This window comes from Pongo pygmaeus, chromosome 8, assembly GCF_028885625.2.
Source record: "Pongo pygmaeus isolate AG05252 chromosome 8, NHGRI_mPonPyg2-v2.0_pri, whole genome shotgun sequence".
Taxonomy (NCBI): Eukaryota; Metazoa; Chordata; class Mammalia; order Primates; family Hominidae; genus Pongo; species Pongo pygmaeus.
The window spans coordinates 11,937,023-11,953,947 of NC_072381.2; the positions used below are offsets into that span (position 1 = coordinate 11,937,023).

At 45.6% G+C, this 16,925-nt stretch overlaps 1 protein-coding gene across 1 annotated transcript in view; it reads left to right on the forward strand.

The window, feature by feature from the left end:
- The first annotated feature begins 1,274 nt into the window (after nt 1-1,274).
- PROSER2 (proline and serine rich 2) overlaps nt 1,275-16,925 on the forward strand; it is a 55,731-nt gene continuing 40,080 nt past the window's right edge. The window contains exon 1 of the mRNA XM_054503614.2: nt 1,275-1,411. The gene's annotated coding sequence lies outside the window, so the exon portion shown is untranslated. The remainder of the gene's footprint in view (nt 1,412-16,925) is intronic.

Genomic DNA, 16,925 nt, shown 5'->3' on the forward strand with positions numbered 1-16,925 from the left:
AAGTAGCATGTTGGGTAGATTAAAGTGCTTTGTAAACATTAATTAAAGATGCAGGGAGTTAGGTGAGGCCAATGTGTTATTAGAGGAAAAGTTTTCTTCCATTTAATCAGGTATCTCTTTCTGGGGAGGGCAAAGAAATGACCTCAGGACTAAGGCATTGGGGCTCAACCCTGAGTGGGGCCAGTGACTCAGTCATTCTGTGCAACCACTTCCTTCTTAGTTTTCTGTAAAATGGGAAGCAACACAAACATTTTGGGAATCTAGGTTGTTACAACGTTTGCCATTTGAGTATATAACAAACCCTACAATTAATACAACCCCGTAACTCTTGCTTTCTCCCTGCCTACTGAGTTAAACCCAGTAACATTAACTTCCACCAACTTACAACAGCCTTCCGCAACCAGCTATTAACCTTGGGAGATATTTCCACGGTGATAGCCTGAAGAAGAAAATGCAATGAGCCATGGGGTCAAAAATTCTCCCATGAGTTTCTTCAGCTGTCTGAACCTCAGCTTTCCTGCTCTGTAAAATGGGGTTAAGAAACCAGAAAACCATTTTAAGGATTAGATGAAATAATGTATGTGGTGTATGCACATTAAATGCTGTGTCTGAGGGTACAGGTATGCAATAAGTTGCATCAGCATTATTAAGTATAAAATAGCCTCTCAAAGCTGACCATAATAAAAAAGAAAAAATTAAAGGCCAGGTGCAGTGGCTCAGGCCTGTAATCCCAGCACTTTGGGAGGCTGAAGTGAGAGGATCGCGTGAGCCCAGGAGTTCGAGACCAGCCTGGGCGATATAATGAGACGCCCCCCCCCCCCACCCATCTCTACAAAAAAATTTAAAATTAGCTGGGTGTGGTGGCGTGCACCTGTGGTACCAGCTACTCGGGAGGCTGAGATGGGAGGATCACTTGAGCTTGGGAGGTGGAGGTTGCAGTGAGCCAAGATGGCACAACGTGCACTCCAGCCTGGGCGACACAGCAAGACCCTGTCTCAATAAAAATTAGATTAAATTAATGTCCCATCTCTTGCAAGCTTCAGACACACATCCCTATTGCTTTTCTCCGCGTAGGTCGCTCGGCGATGGGGTTGGGGATTTTCACGGTGATGTCCCCCAACTCGAACTTCACACCTTGACCGAGGGCCCCCGGGAGGCGGCCGCGAGGTCTCCCAGCGCGGCGGGGCCTGGCCCTTTAAGCGCCGCGGGCGCGCTCAGTGCGTGCCTGAGGATTGCGAGTCCCGGCGGCGCGAGCGCGCGGCGGCGGTGGAGCGCGCGCGGGTGGGCGCGCACGGGGAGAGCGCGCGGCGGGGCGGCCCGGGACGGTCTGCGCCGGACGGGCGGCGGCGTGAGGGCTCCGGGTCGCTGGCGCCGCGGACACTTGAGTCCCGGGATAGGGGTCTCCTGCGAGGTGAGTGCGGCCCTAGGACTCCGGGCAGGGCTGGAGCGACGGGAGGGCGTCCTGGCGGCGGTGGCGGCGCTGGGGTTTGGCTGGGACGCCGGCGGGTCGGGCAGAGAGGGGGCGCCGGACCCTGCCTTGCGCGCTCCTCGCTCTGACTAGGGGAGCCCGGCGCCGCCGCAGAGGCCACCGGGTGCCCGACCCCCGATCCCGGGGCGTCGCTGTCTCCTCGGGGACCTCGGAGTCGGGGCGCGGCGGGGAGCGCGCTGGGTTCCGAGTTTGGGGCTATCCTGGGGGCGCAGGGGTGGAGGCGGGTTTCCCAGCCTTGGGCGGAGAGCGTCCCCGCTGTCCCCACCGTCCGTCCCCCAACCCGGGACCCCTGTCCTTTGCGCCGTGGGACGCCATGCGGCCTCGGGGAGAGGGTGCGGGTCCGACACGGCGGGCGGAGCCACCTGTTCCACCCGGGCCCCCAGGTCCTGGAATCACGCGGGGATGTGCAGGGTCTGCCCAGCCCAGCGCGGCGGGAGGGACTAAAATAAAGGAGAAAATGTGGCCCGTGTGATGAAATTGAACAAAAGGCAGTAAATTAAACTCCAGTATTTCTCCAAGGCTTTGAAAGTTTCCCAGTATTGTTTTACGGAGTCTAAATTTAAGCATCTAGTTGTTTGGTGTATTTTTTTTTCCCTTAACCGCAGGAACTAACCTCAGAAAACTTTTAACTCTTTACCAGAACCTAGTGCGTGCAAAGCAGAAAAGTTAAAGTGAGTGAAGGAAAATGAGTGTGTGTGTGTTTTTCCACCCTAAACAGAGTAAAACGTTCAGATCTGTAGGAAGAAGGTTCTTTCTGGCTACAATTTTAATGGAGAACATTTTTTAAAAATCGGTATTTCTGAAAGGTATCGAAAGACCAAACCAGGCATACGTAGAAACTTGAGGGAAATACTCATAGGAGAAAACTTTATTAAAAATACCTTTTACATTATTTTTTAAAAACACTACATAAAAGTGCCCCAGCATGGACTAAAAAGTTTGCCCTCCAAGTTCCGTGTCTGAATGTTACTGATTGTTTTTCTAGGTGGAGGAGGTATTTTCGTTAATGAAGCCAAAGTGGAAATACAAACAAATGCCCTATTGACTTGGGATTGGGTGGGAAGGATGGAAGTTGTCTAAAATCTTTCTTGCCAAAGTTGACAGCGTATGTATGGAATCTTGTGTGTTTTCTTGTCCAGACTAGTAATAGCCATGTTAAAGCGACTGGATTATATTCCTTGGTAACAGCACTTCAAATGAGCTTTCTTTGAAAATTTTAGATGCTGATGATTTAAAAGTAACACATTTTCTCCATTACTAGAAATCAGAAATCCAAAATTAGAGTGATAGTGGGGCAAAGGCTGGAAAGAGGAGCGATGCTTTTAGGAAGGTCTGAGCGTGTTTGAATCTGTGGTTGCTGGGGGTGGGGGAGTTGCCCATTAATTCATTCAGGAATATTTGTAGACTGACCACCTACAGCGCACAGAGCAGTGACTGGTCATCCAGCATAGTCATTTCTAGATAACAGCCACATGGCCCAAACTGATTAAAACCAGATCAAGCAAGCCTTCGTCGGCAGCTGAAGAGATACCTGGCCTTGGTTCCAAAGTTCTTAGACACCCAAGGCGCCCAGAGTTGGCACTGTGTGTTGATTTGGAAGATCATCTCAGATAACTCCAGGAGTGGAGCCTGGAAACCTGAAGCGGGAGAGAGGAAGGGCCTAGGTAGAGCAGAGCTGAGAACAGGGGAGCCTCTAGAACTAGAAGTTCAAGTGCATCTTATCTGCAGTGTTGTGGGACAGCTGCCAGTGGCACAGAGGCCATTCGGAAGGTGCCAGGCGAATCCTAGGAGCATCCCAGAACCTGAGCTCTTTCCTTTGATGGTGAAGGCCATCGTTGCGTTTCACTTTGCTTTGCACTTGGTAGCTTGCTTCCTAGGTGCCTGTGTGCTCTAAGAAGAGGGCCTTGCAACTCCGCCCCTGATTGACTGCAGCCATCCCCGCTCCACTCTGAGGGGTCTCCTGGCCACCATAGGAAAGCCTGTGTTCATGGAGGCACTGCCCTCTGCACGGGTTATGTCCAGCCAGTGGCATCAACAGCCTGTCTGCGGAACCCACAGTGAAGCTGCTGCTCTCCTTAATGCCCTTGTCCCCTTTCTAGACTGGCAGCATTCATCTCGAAACCTAAGAGTATTTTAGGAAAGTTGGTGCTGGGTTTCTAATCTGTGCATTCAGGATTGGCAGGGAAGGACTGTATGGGGTGAGCATTCTGCCTTGTCGGACAGGGATGGGAGAGCTGTTCGTGAACGTGTCTCTTCGGAGTAGGTATTGCCAGAGACTGTAGCACTGTGAAGACTTGATGCTGTTTATCTTTTTTATTATAGTCAAATACATAGAACATAAAATTTACCACTTTAAAGTGCACAAATCAGTGGCATTAAGTACATTCCATTCCCAATGTTATGCAATCATCACCACTATCAAGTTCCAGAACTTTTTCATCACTCCAAAAGGAAACCCATTAAGTAGACGATTCCCATTCCCCTCTCCCAACCTCTGGCAGCCACTGATCTCCTTCTGTCTCGGTAGACTTGCCCCTTCTGGATGTTTATACAGATGGAATCTTAAAATCTGTGGCCTCTTGTGTCTGGCTTCTTTGACTTATCACAATGTTTTTCAAGGTCCGTCCGTGTCCCGGCGTGTATCATTGCTTCCCTCCTTTTTATGGCCGAATAATGTTCTATTGTGTGGACAGATCGCACTCTATTTACCCATTCATCAGATGAATGACTTTGGGTTGTTTCCACCTTTTGGCTATTGTGAATGGTACTGCTGTGAACCGTTGCGTATAAGTTTTTGTTTGAACACCTGTTGTCAATTCTTTTGGGTCTGTACCTGAAAGTAGAATTCCCAGGTCATATGGTAATTCTGTGATTAACTTGCTGAGGAGCTGCCAGCTGTTTTCTATAGCAGCTGTACCATTTTGTGTTCCCACTAGCAACGTGTGAGGGTTCTAGTTTCTCGACATCCTTGTCAACCACTTGTTATTTTCCCCCGCCTTTTTATTTATTTATTTATTTATTTATTTATTTGAGACGGAGTCTCGCTCTGTCACCCAGGCTGGAGTGCAGTGGTGTGATCTTGGCTCACTGCAAGCTCCGCCTCCCGTGTTCACACCACTCTCCTGCCTCAGCCTCCTGAGTAGCTGGGACCACAGGTGCCCACCACCACGCGCGGCTAATTTTTTGTATTTTTAGTAGAGTCGGGGTTTCACTGTGTTAGCCAGGATGGTCTTGATCTCCTGACCTTGTGATCTGCCCGCCTCGGCCTCCCAAAGTGCTGGGATTATAGGTATGAGCCACTGCCTTGGCCTTTTTTTTTTTTTTTTTTTCTCTCTGACATAGGGTTTCACTCTGTTGCCCAGGCTGGAGTGCAGTGGCACGATCTCAGCTCACTGCAGCCTCAACCTTCCAGGCTCAAGTGATCCTCCCACCTCAGCCTCCAGGGTAGCTAGGACCACAGGCACATGCCACCACGTCCAGCTGTGTTTTTGTGGTTTTTGTAGAGACTGGGTTTTGCCATGTTACCCAGGCTGGTCTCAAACTCCTGGGTTCAAGCCATCTTCCCACATCTGCCTTCCAAAATGCTGGGATTACAGGCATGAGCCACCATGCTTGGCCTTCCTTTACAAAAAAAAAAGAAAGAAATTCTGGTCCTCCTAGTGGGTATGAAGTAGTATCTCACGGTGGTTTTGATGCAGTTCTCGAATGACTTCGATGCTGGACATCTCTTCAGATGCTTGTTGGCCACATCTTCTTTAGAGAAATGTCTGCTGAGAACTTAATTCTCTTTTTGTGTTAGCTTTCATATCGTGAAATTTTGCATGTGGGTAAGTACAGTTATTTGTATAGGGCTTGGTTTGTATATTTTGGTTCCTTCCTAAAGCTTCATTCTGTTGTGGGTTTTTTCCTGCTTTCTCTTTTAGGCTGCTGCTTCTTCTCCTCAGAAGCCAGTTGTCTGACTTGTGCTTTGTCATTTTTAATCTTCTGCCTGTTGTAGTTCTTGGAGGTATTGATCAGTTCATCTGGCAGTACGGTATTTATGGATTGACCACGTACAATGTGCCAAGCTGTTGGGCAGGTCATTGGGCATACAAACATGGAAGTCCTCATTTTTTTTTTTTTTTTTTTGAGACATGGTCTCACTGTGTCACCTAGACTGGAGTGCAGTGGCACAATCATAGCTCACTGCAGCCTCGACCTCCCAGGCTCAGATGATCCTCCCCCCTCAGCCTCCAGAGTAGCTGGGACTACAGGTGCGTGCCACCATGCCTGGCTAATTTTTGTATTTTTGATAGCGATGGGTCTCACTGTGTTGCACAGGATGGTCTTGAACCCCTGGGTTCAAGCAATCCCCCCACCTTAGCCCCTGAAAGTGCTGGGATTACAGGCAAGAGCCACCTTCTCTTTTTGATATATGTCTCTTTGTGATGTACACAGATTACATTCTATTTTTTTTAAATTAGGTTAATGGGCACATCGGGAAAAAGAACGGTACTGCCCTGGAATTTAAGGGATCTGCGTCAGGTTTTAGCTGTGTGGCCTCAGGGTTCACCCTTCACCCTTCTGGAGCTTGGTTTCCTGGTCTATAAAATTTGGGGTAAGACTGAATGACTTCTCAGACCTTGAAACTGGAGTTTCACTATAGCTTTCCCTTACAAACCTGATTCTGGGGATATTTCAAACCATTTAGTTTGTACATATTACTTAAAGGAACTCTCTGTGTGAAAAAAAAATGTCTATACTGTTTTGTACTAGACTATAAACAGGTGAGTTGGGTCCATTGCTGCCTCCAAAAATAGTGCAATTGGTATTTTCTATAAATATTCAGAGCATTTTGGCCGGGCACGGGGGCTCACACCTATAATCCCAGCGCTATGGGAGGCCAAGGCAGGCAGATCACCTGAGGTCAGGAGTTTGAGACCACCGTGGCCAACATGGTGAAACCCCATCTCTACTAAAAATACAAAAAATTAGCTTGGCATGGTGGTGCATGCCTGTAATCCCAGCTACTCGGGAGGCTGAGGCAGGAGAATCGCTTGAACTCGGGAGGCGAAGGTTGTAGTGAGCTGAGATCACGCCACTACACTCCAACCTAGAGGACAGAGCGAGACTCTGTCTCCGAAAGAAAGGAAGGAAGGAAGGAAGGAAAGAAGGAAAGGAAGGAAGGAAAAGAAAGAAAGGAAGGAAGGACGAAAGAAAGAAAGATGCCGAGAGTTTAAAGAGTTGTAGTGAAGATTTGAGTTCCTAACATGCTGGGAATATGGAGGTGACTAAGGCAGTGTGGGCCCTGCTCCCATGAAGCTTTGCTTGGGTAAAGGAGACATTCAGTGTCCAATGTGAATTGATAACAGAGACCCACAGGTGTTTTGGGAGCAGAGGACAGACAGTCTTTCTGTCAGGGGTGTCAGAACACCAGCTGGAGAATCATTTGAGCTGGGCCAACAAGGGCAGCGTCAGGGAAAGTTTAGGCCAACATGGCAGAATTGAGGAGTCAGTTATTACGCTGCAATGGGTTAGCCTTCCAGTCGGGGGCATGGACCAGTGAAGGTTTCTGAGTAGGTTGCAGTGGCAGATCTTGTTTCCCAGCTCTCCTGTGAAGTAGACATTTACATGTGGAGGGATTAACTTGAAGTTGAACAGGATGTTAGGGACTGAGGAAGGCAGCATAGAAAAAGGAAGATATAACATGGTATGAACAAGGGGAAGACACCTGGGGATGTCAGTTGTCGAATTGAATTTTAGGTACAAAAAAAAGTTTTTTTAAAAGTATTACATACCCGGGCATGCTAGATCAGGCCTGTAATCCCAACACTTTGGGAGGCCCAGGTGGGAGGATTGCTTGAACCCAGGAGTTTGAGACCAGTCTGGAAAACATAGGGAGACCCCATCTACAAAAAATTAAAAAATTAGCCAGGTGTGGTAGTGTGTACCTGTAGACTCAGCTACTCAGGATGCTGAGGCAGGAGATGCTTGAGCCCAGGAGGTTGAGGCTACAGTGAACTGTGATTGTGCCACTGCATTCTAGCCTGTAAGACAGAGTGAGACTGTCTCAAAAAAAAAAAAAAAAAAAAAAAAAGTATTGTGCTAGAGTAGAAAGCTGGAACCAGTTCTATCAGACTTGCCGAACTGACTTAGAGGCACTGTACCGTAGTTTCTACATATGCCACAAATTTTCCTCCATCTACACCGGGTAACCAATGAATTTGTTGCATGAGCTCCTGCTAATGCCAGCAGTATCACTTTAAGAATGAGATGGCACTAAAATGTACATGAGGTGAGTCTGCTCTGTTAATTTTCTTTTTTTCTTTACTTCTGATTTTTTTGTTTTTTTTTTAGACCGAGTCTCGCTCTGTCACCCAGGCTGGAGTGCAGTGGCGTGATCTTGGCTCACTGCAGCCTCCACCTCCTGGGCTCAAGCAATTCTTCCATCTCAGCCTCCGGAGTATCTGGGACTACAGGCATGTGCCCCCATGCCTGGCTAATTTTTGCATTTTAGTAGAGACGGGGTTTTGCCATGTTGGCCATGCTGGTCTCGAACTCCTGAGCTCAAGTGATTCACCTACCTCAGCCTCCCAAAGTGCTGGGATTACAGGTGTAAGCCACTGTGCCAGCCACAATAGGCAGTTTTTCAGCCCTCCTCTCCCCTCTCCATGGACCTTCCCGCCTTTTGGAGTCTCTCCCATGTCTCTTATTGCACTCTGTGCATTTATGTGGACCCATTGTTTAGTTCCCACTTGTGAGAACATGCAGTGTTTGACTTTCAGAGTTAGAGTTTGACTTTCACTTAGGATAATGCCTTCAGTTCCATCCTTGTTGCTGCAAAAGACATGCTTGCATTCATTTTTATGGCTGAGTAGTCGTCCGTGGTGTTTATATACCACATTTTCTTTATCCTGTTGTCTCTCGATGGACGCCTAGACTGATTCCGTGATGGTTACTGTGAACAACGCCGCGGTAAAGGTGCAAGCGCAGGTGTCTTTTTATGTAATGATTTCTCTCCCTGTAGGTAGATAACCAGTAGTGAGATTGCTGGGTCCTGTGGTAGTTCTAGGTTTAGTCCCTGAGAAATCTCCATTCTGTTTTCCGTAGCCGACTCCACCCTTGAGCTACTTAAAGGTGTCCTGATTTCTCTGAGAGAGGTTGATAGGCATTCCTTGGACTTCTGAAAATAGTAACATGGAAACTGTTAGTTGGAGTCTTCCAGTTTTTTCAACAAACATTTGGTGGTCCCCGTTGCTTAAAAATGTGCTAAAAACCCCTGCTTTCTTTCTGCCCTATTAAAACTGGGTAATGCCTTTGTGCCCACAGGCTTGGATTGACTTGAGGAATTTGCTAGCAAGTTCCCCAGAGGTATAGGAAGAGCAGGAGGAGAAGCAGCCTCTAGCTCCTCCCCAGGGAGGAGGTGGTTACTGGCCTTACCTTACTGACATCATCCATCATCCGGCTCGCAAAGAGACTGGTGGAAGATGAGGTTAAAAGTTTCATGCTTTGGATTCCCAGCAGGAGGTCTTGTGTGAGCTTGTTCCACCCTGGTGTGGATTTAAATCTGTTCAACTTGAGATAAGATATGTAAATCAGACCACGGCTGCCAGTCTAATCAGGTGTTATAAATACAGTGCTAAATGAATATGATCTAAGCCAGCTTTCTTTTCACTGGGAGCATGGATTAAAAATTCAGCCAAGAATTTTGAACTTCTTGGGGTGGGGGTGTTGGGGGAACACTGTAGAACCCTATAAAACAATAAGGTGTAATAATTCCTTCCTAGCAAGAAGTACTACATTTATCTCATTAGGGAAGCACATATTGGGTGCTCACTAATATTTGCTAAGCAAATAAAGACAAAGCATACAAACTTGTTTCACAAAAGCAGAATGACTGGAATTTTCTTCTATCCATAAATAATTTGCTCAGGAATCCAGAAATGTAATAGACATACCAACTGTCCGTTTTTCAAAAAAGAGCTGAGTAAAAAATGCACAGTGTCTCTCTTCACAAACATTTCTTTTTTCAATTTTCATTATTTTCCAAAACCTCGGAGATTGATACCGGTTTGCAAACATTGCATCAGTTAGAACTGCTCCCCCAGCTAGGCTAGACTCTGCTCTGACTTCCCTCGCCTTCCTTCTGGGTCATTCGTTTTTGTTACTAGGACCCAATCAGATGTCTGGTCAAGATTGTTTTCGGGTGAGATTTTACTTTAGGAAAATCTGGTTTGGTATCTTTTTCAGTGATGGCGAACCGACAGTAGGAAACTTCTTCCCTCAGGGCCTGTTAACCCAGCCTTTCTAGGTAAGGCGACCTGGTGAACTTGTTTGCTTTAAGTGTGGGCGAATCAATTACTTCCATGTGATGTGTGGCTGGGAGTAAATCACTGCTCCTTTTAACACAGCTGAAACTATTCACAACAGAGACAGTTTGAAATCAACCTTGTTTTCGTACATTGTTCAGAAAGTGCTTTTTATTTAAAAAAAATTAAATTTAAAATTAAAAAAATAAGTGAAAGCGTGATCATTCTTCCAGGAAGTAGAATTACTAGCTTTTTAAAATCTGTGTTTAAGGTTCTGAGTTCTTACGTAAGGCATTTCAGAAGTAAGGGAAATCCCAATTTGGAGGAAAAGCAGAATCATAGGAAAAGGGTGCTAAACCGTGACCGCATCGACGTTTCAAAACTCCAGAACAAAACTGCCCACACTCCCAGCAGCCAACTTCCACCTGGATCTTTCTTTGATCTTCAGTGCTGGGATATAGTCCTAGTTTGCTTAGGGAGAATTTTTGGAAGCATTCTTTTCTTTCCAAGGTTTTTTTCTTGAAATTGAGAAATAGTGCAGACTAAAGAGTAGTTGCTTCATATGCTTCATATTTATTTTACTGCAGCCTCTGTATTTCTGTGGAGGCCCATTTTTAAGATTAATTTTGGTCATGGATTACACTTGTAGATGCATACACATTCATACTGATATGGATTACCTGTTAATATTGGGAGGCGTTACTGGGTTAGCGTGTGTAATGTTTATTGGTGTCAACTTTTTAATACATCGTTATTTATGAAGCTGAGTTAAGCATCCTTTCTACTGCTGTGTTTAAAGTCACTCCCCTCAACCACCCCATTTCCCGATTTAAATGTATAAATTGGATGAGATTAATTTCTCCTAAACTGGAAGGACTTGATCTATAAATATGGTGGAGAGGGAGGGATAATAACCACACTGATGTTAACATGTTTGAAACTACTCAAGTATTTAAGCTTTTCTTTTAGATCCAAGGTCTGTTTTTAGGGTGCTCTATCTTTTTTTTAATTAAGATGGTTTTAGAGTTTTGTTTTTGAGACAGGGTGTCACTCTGTCACCCAGGCTAGAGTGCAGTGGCTCAGTCTTTGCTTAGGGCATCCTCCACCTCCCAAGTTCAAGCAATTCTCCCACCGCAGCCTCCCGAGTAGCTGGGATTACAGGCACACGCCACCATGCCCGGCTAATTTTTGTATTTTTTGGTAGAGACAGCATTTCACCTTGTTGGCCAGGCTGGTCTCAAACTCCTGACCTCAAGTGATCCACCCACCTCAGCCTCCCAAAATGCTGGGATTACAGGCATGAGCCACTGCACCCGGCTGGTTTTAGAGTTTTTAAATATGAATTTTGGTTAAGTAACAAATAGTGATTAAGTCTGTATTTTGTGACAAGTATTATACAAAATGTTGTGGCTTTTTTTTTTTTTTTTTTGTCTTTGCTGGGTGCAGTGGCTCACACTTGTAGTCCCAATTTAGGAGGCTGAGGCAGGAGGATTGTTTGAGCCCAGGTGGTCCAGGCCAGCCTGGGTGATGTAGTGAGACCCCATCTCCAAACAATTTTTTTTAATTAAAAAGCTTTGCCAGCTGGGTGTGGTGGCTCACTCCTGTAATCCCAGCACTTTGGAAGGCCAAGACGGGTAGATCACCTGAGGTCAAGAGTTTGAGACCAGCCTGGCCAACGTGGTGAAACCGTATCTCTACTCAAAATACAGAAATTAGCTGGGTGTGGTGGCTGGTGCCTATAATCCCAGTTACCCTGGAGGCTGAGGCAGGAGAATCGTTTGAACCCAGGAGGCGGAGGTTGCAGTGAGCCGAGATTGCACCATTGCACTCCAGCCTGGGTGACAAGAGTGAGGCTCCATCTCAAAAAACAAGAAAAGAGCTTTACTTACGAGGAGTTTATCATCTAATGGAGGAAAATAAGAATTACATGCAGAAACCTTATGGGATCAATTGTATCCAAGTGGGAAAAATGGCACATAGAGTGAGCAAGCAGTGGGTATCAACAGCAGGCACGGGAGTCTGGCGGGGAGGCCAGTGATGAGGGAGTCACGAAGGCTTGACCGTGTTCGGTAGAGTTTTTGAGCTAAGCTTTGAAGCCTGGGAGGAGGGTAGCAGGGAGGCAGTGGGAAGGGGTTCCCAAGTGAGTAGCTCTTTCTTTCTTTCTTTCTTTTTTTTGAGACAGAGTCTCACTCTGTCGCCCAGATTGGAGTGCAGTGGTGCAACTCAGCTCACTGCAACCTCTGCTTCTCGGGTTCAAGCGATTCTCCTGCTTCACGTTCCCATATAGCTAGGATTACAGGCACTCGCCACCACACCCAGCTAATTTTTGTATTTTTAGTAAAGACGGGGTTTCACCATGTTAGCCAGAATGATCTTGATCTCTTGACCTCGTGACTCACCTACCTCGGCCTCCCAAAGTGCTGGGATTACAGGCGTGAGCCACCGCGCCTGGTCGTGAGTAGAACTTTCATAGGAGACCTGGTTCAAATTGTGGAAAGGGAGGTGGAAGAGACAAGGCTAGGCCAGATTCTAGAGAGACACTTTTTAAAGCCTCGTGTTCTTACAGATCGGCTCCTTGGCAGTACAGATGAGGAAAATGAAAACTCAGCCACCTGGCAGGGCGTGGTGGCTCACGCCTGTAATCCCAGCACTTTGGGAGGCCGAGGCTGGTGGATCACCTGAGGTCAGGAGTTCGAGACAAGCCTGGCCAACCTGGTGAAACCCTGTCTCTACTAAAAATACAAAAATTAGCTAGGCGTGGTGGCAGGTGCCTGTAATCCTAGCTACTTGGGAGGCTAGGAGAATCAATTTGAACCCAGGAGGCAGAAGTTGCAGTGAGCTGAGATGGTGCCACTGCACTCCAGCCTGGGCGACAGAGTGAGAATCTGTCTAAAAAAAAGAAAAAGAAAAAGAAAAATGTTAGTTATTGAAATATCTGGTAGTTTACACATGGGTGTGATATGAGTGTTGGTTTCTTTTGATCTTGGAGGAAGAAAACGCTTTAGGAGCCCCAGCTCCTCTTACCGCTGCCTGAGGTTAGCTCTGTGCATTTGTGTCTGAATGTGCAACTTTGGTGCGGCAGGGACAGGGATGACGTGGACATTGGGCTTGGTGTGTGAATGTAGAGAAGGAACCGGGCGTGTGCTCAGAGCTCTCGGCTGTGTCACGATAACTAGGGTAAAATCCTATTTTTACGAAAGTAGTCTATAAATTATTTTTAGAGTAAAAAGGAAATGGCTAATTTAGTCTAAGAGTTTTTGTTTTTTAAAGCCCTACTTAAGTTGAATAATAGAAAACAAGGAATGTATGGACTCAGTTTTCTTTAATTTATGAATTGAGTTTAAAAAACTATACAAGAGTCTTGACATCATTCATTGCTTCCTTTTCCAGTACATTTCTTATTATAAAACTCATTTTTGTAAATACACAATTACATAAAAATAGGAAGTAACACAGAACCAGATAGAAACTATGAAAAAGCAAGACTCTCTTCTTCGTTTGAGTAAAATCAAAGCAAAGTGCCTGTCATATAGAAGACACTGATGCCTGTTCACATGGATGAATGTTGTCAAGATCCACTAGCATTAGGGCCAACAATGGCTGTTTTGTGTTTACTGATCTTTATTTTCACCCACCGCTTGCCCATATGAAGAAGCCCACTCATGGTAATGAGCGGGGTGATTCAGAAAGAGTTCCCACTATGAAACGCTCTCATTCATGGTGCTCTTGAAGGTCAAAAAACACAGCTTTTTGAAAAGGGCTTGGCTGTTAAGTCACCATATAGGGATTTTTGGGGGATGTGGCTTTATTTATTTATCTAGAGACAGAGTCTCGCTCTGTCGCCCAGGCTGCAGTGCAGTGGCACAATCTTGGCTCACTACAACCTCTGCCTTCTGGGTTCAAGCGATCCTCCTGCCTCAGTCTCCCAAGTAGCTGGGATTACAGGCGTCCACCACTATGCCCGGCTAATTTTTTTTGTTTATTTTTTTGAGACAGAGTCTCACTCTGTTGGCCAGGCTGGTGTGCAGTGGTGTGATCTCCGCTCACTGCAGCCTCCACCTTCCAGGTTCAAGCGATTCTCCCATCTCAGCTTCCCAAGTAGTTGGGATTACAGGCGCATACCACCACACCCGGCTAATTTTTGCATTTTTGGTAGAGACGGGGTTTCACCATGTTAGCCAGGCTGGTCTTGATCTCCTGACCTCAGGTGATCCTCCCACCTCGGCCTCCCAAAGTGCTGGGATTACAGGCGTGAGCCACCGCGCCTGGCCAGGATGTAGCTTTAAAGACAGTTTCTTTCCTAAGATATGTTTATTCTATATTTTGGAACAAATCTTCACAAAATTCATGGTGTGCACGCCGGCCCTTCCTAGGGTGTAGGTGTGAACTTCGACCCTGCTGTAGTACGTAAGTATGCTCATTGACCTCTGCCCTACTGTGTATCCTGACACAGGAAGGGGGATGTCTTTTAGAAGCTCATTTCTACCTCTTTCCCAGCTCAGCTGTGCTTGTCTTGACTGTATCTTCAAAGTGCTGGTTAATAGTGGGTGTCTGGACAAGGTAGGAAGAGTCTATAAACCTATACCGAAGTCCTCTCTTACACACGGTTTTGCTTTCCATAGTTTCGGTTACTTGCAGTCAACCGTGGTCCAAAAATATGCAGTGGAAAATTCCAGAAATAAATCCTTCATAAGTTTTAAATTGTGCACCATTCTGAGTAGTGGGATGAAATGCGTCGTTCCGATCCATTGCCTCCTGCGTGCGAATCCTCCTTTGCCCGGAGTCCCCACCTGCCCATCACTTAGTAGCCAACTCAGTTCTCAGATCAGCTGTCTATGTGACAGTGCTTATGTTCAAGTCACTTTTATTTAATAATGGCCCTGAAGCAGAAGAGGCATGATGCTGGCTGGTAATTTGTATATGCTGAAGAGAAGCTACCAAGTTCTTCCTTTAAGTGAAAAGGTGTGAAAGTTCTTAACTTAGAGAAGAAAAAAAATCAAATGCTGAGGTCGCTAAAACCTACTGTAAGAAAAAATTATCTTCTGTCTGTGAAGGTGTGAAGAAGGAAAAAGAAATTTATATTAGTTTTGCTGTCACACTTCCTACTGTACAAGTTATGGCCACTGTGTGACAAGTGCTTAGTGACATTTGTAGGTAGAAGATATGAACACAAACAAGCTCCGATTGCTGGCAGACAGGTTGGGATCCATGCTGTCTGCAGTTTCAAGCATCCACTGAGGGTCTGGGAACATACCCCCTCAGATAAGGGAGAACTGCAGCAATATAGGTACATGGCGTTGAGTCTTCAGACCCAGCCTGGACCTGTTTTTGTGAAGTGTTTGCAATGGCAATGAGTTGGGACAGCTCTCTTTTTAAAATGTAACATAGACATGCTAAGCAAGATTGGTTCTACATCACTTGGTTAAGGGGAATAATTTTTCCATTCACATTCAGAACTACCAAAGACAGTAATTACCTTGTGATTTGGTTGAAGCTGTCTGTAGGGAATCCAAGTCTTATAAGACACGATTTCCTTCCCCCACATTTACTCGGTGCAAAACCTAATAGTAGAATGTGAGAAACTTCATATTATTTGTTCCAGCTTAGATTCTTCAGTAAAGTGCATTGGGTTAACCGTTCCCTGGTTAGTTTTGAGCTGAACTGTGATGCTAGAAAAGGTTACCTTCGGGGTTTTTCCTCTTCCTGTTACTACACCCTTGCGGTCTTTGGACTTCCCTCCTGAATTGCCCCGGGGTTTCTAGGTGGTGCCTGTCTTTTCTTCCCTCATTAAATCATAACTTATCTGCCTGTGTCATCTCCTGACATACTGGGTCTTTCAAAGGCTCCAAGGTGCTGAAATGACCTGATAAATCATTTCTTTAACCTCCAGGAAACCTTCCTTTTCTGCGTTGGTAGCAGCCAGACTCAGGTGCCCTCCGGTGAGTGAGGCAGGCGGGTGTCTATTTTAGAACAATCAGGTCATGCCCCCGACACACACTCACCCCCCAGACTCACCAGTGGCATTCGAGCCTGGCTATGCATGTAAAATACAGTGCTGGGTTTTGAATGTACATGAATAGAATTGCGCTAAGAATCTAACTCTGACTTTTCATTGAATGCTTTGAAGGTCTGTGCATGGCCTCATCCAGCTGATCTAACTGATGTGCAGTATTCCGTAGTAAGCATTTACCACGTTTCTACTTATAGAAAGTTCATGGTAGGCGAAAAACCTGGACTGCCACCAACTGTTCTCAACAGCAAGCAACACCGTATACCCATCCCGGCACGTGTTTCCGTATGTTCCTAGTAGACAGCTCCCCTGGAGTGAAGGCTGAGCAGCGGGATGTGTGGCTCGTAGGACACACTTAGTTTCTCTAAGTACTGCCCAGTTGCCCTACAGAAAGGTCGTGTGAATTCACTCCCAGCAGGTTCACAAAGGTTGACCCACATTCTTGCTGACACTTGTTATTTTTTGTCTAATTTTTGCCACTCCAGTACGTATGAAATAATGTAGTAGTTTTAGCTTACACTTTTTTTGTTCACTAGTGAGGTTGAACATCTGTCTCGTACTTCGTAATCATCTGGTTTCCTCGTTTGTACACTGTCTAATCATATTCCTTGTTCATTATTTTTTTCTGAGTTTCTTATTAGTTTAGAAGGTTTTCTTATATTCTAGCTATCAATTCCTTATACGTGTTAGACATAGTACATATCTTCTATGAGCTGGCAGCTTTTCTCTTAATATGTCTATGGCGTCCCTAATTTTTATGTAGACAGATGCATTGAAATTTTCACCTTATAACTTGTATTTTTTGAGTCCTAATGAATAGAAAGATTAATAGAGCAAAATAGGAAATTCAGAAATAGATCCAAAAATATATAAACATTTAGTACAAATAACATTAGTATTTCAAAACAGTGGTAAAAGATGGGTCCTTCAGTTCTTGGCACTTGAGCTGTCAGGTAACCTTCTTGGCTTGAGGGCAGGGAACAGGTCTCTACTCCACACATTACACTAACGTAAATCCAAGGCAGATCAGATATTTAAATATGAAAAGTGGAACCATAAAAATGCTAGTAGAAATTCGAGAGGTATATTCTATATTCTTAGAGTAGGAAAGGCCTAAATTTGCAAAAACACAAGCTAT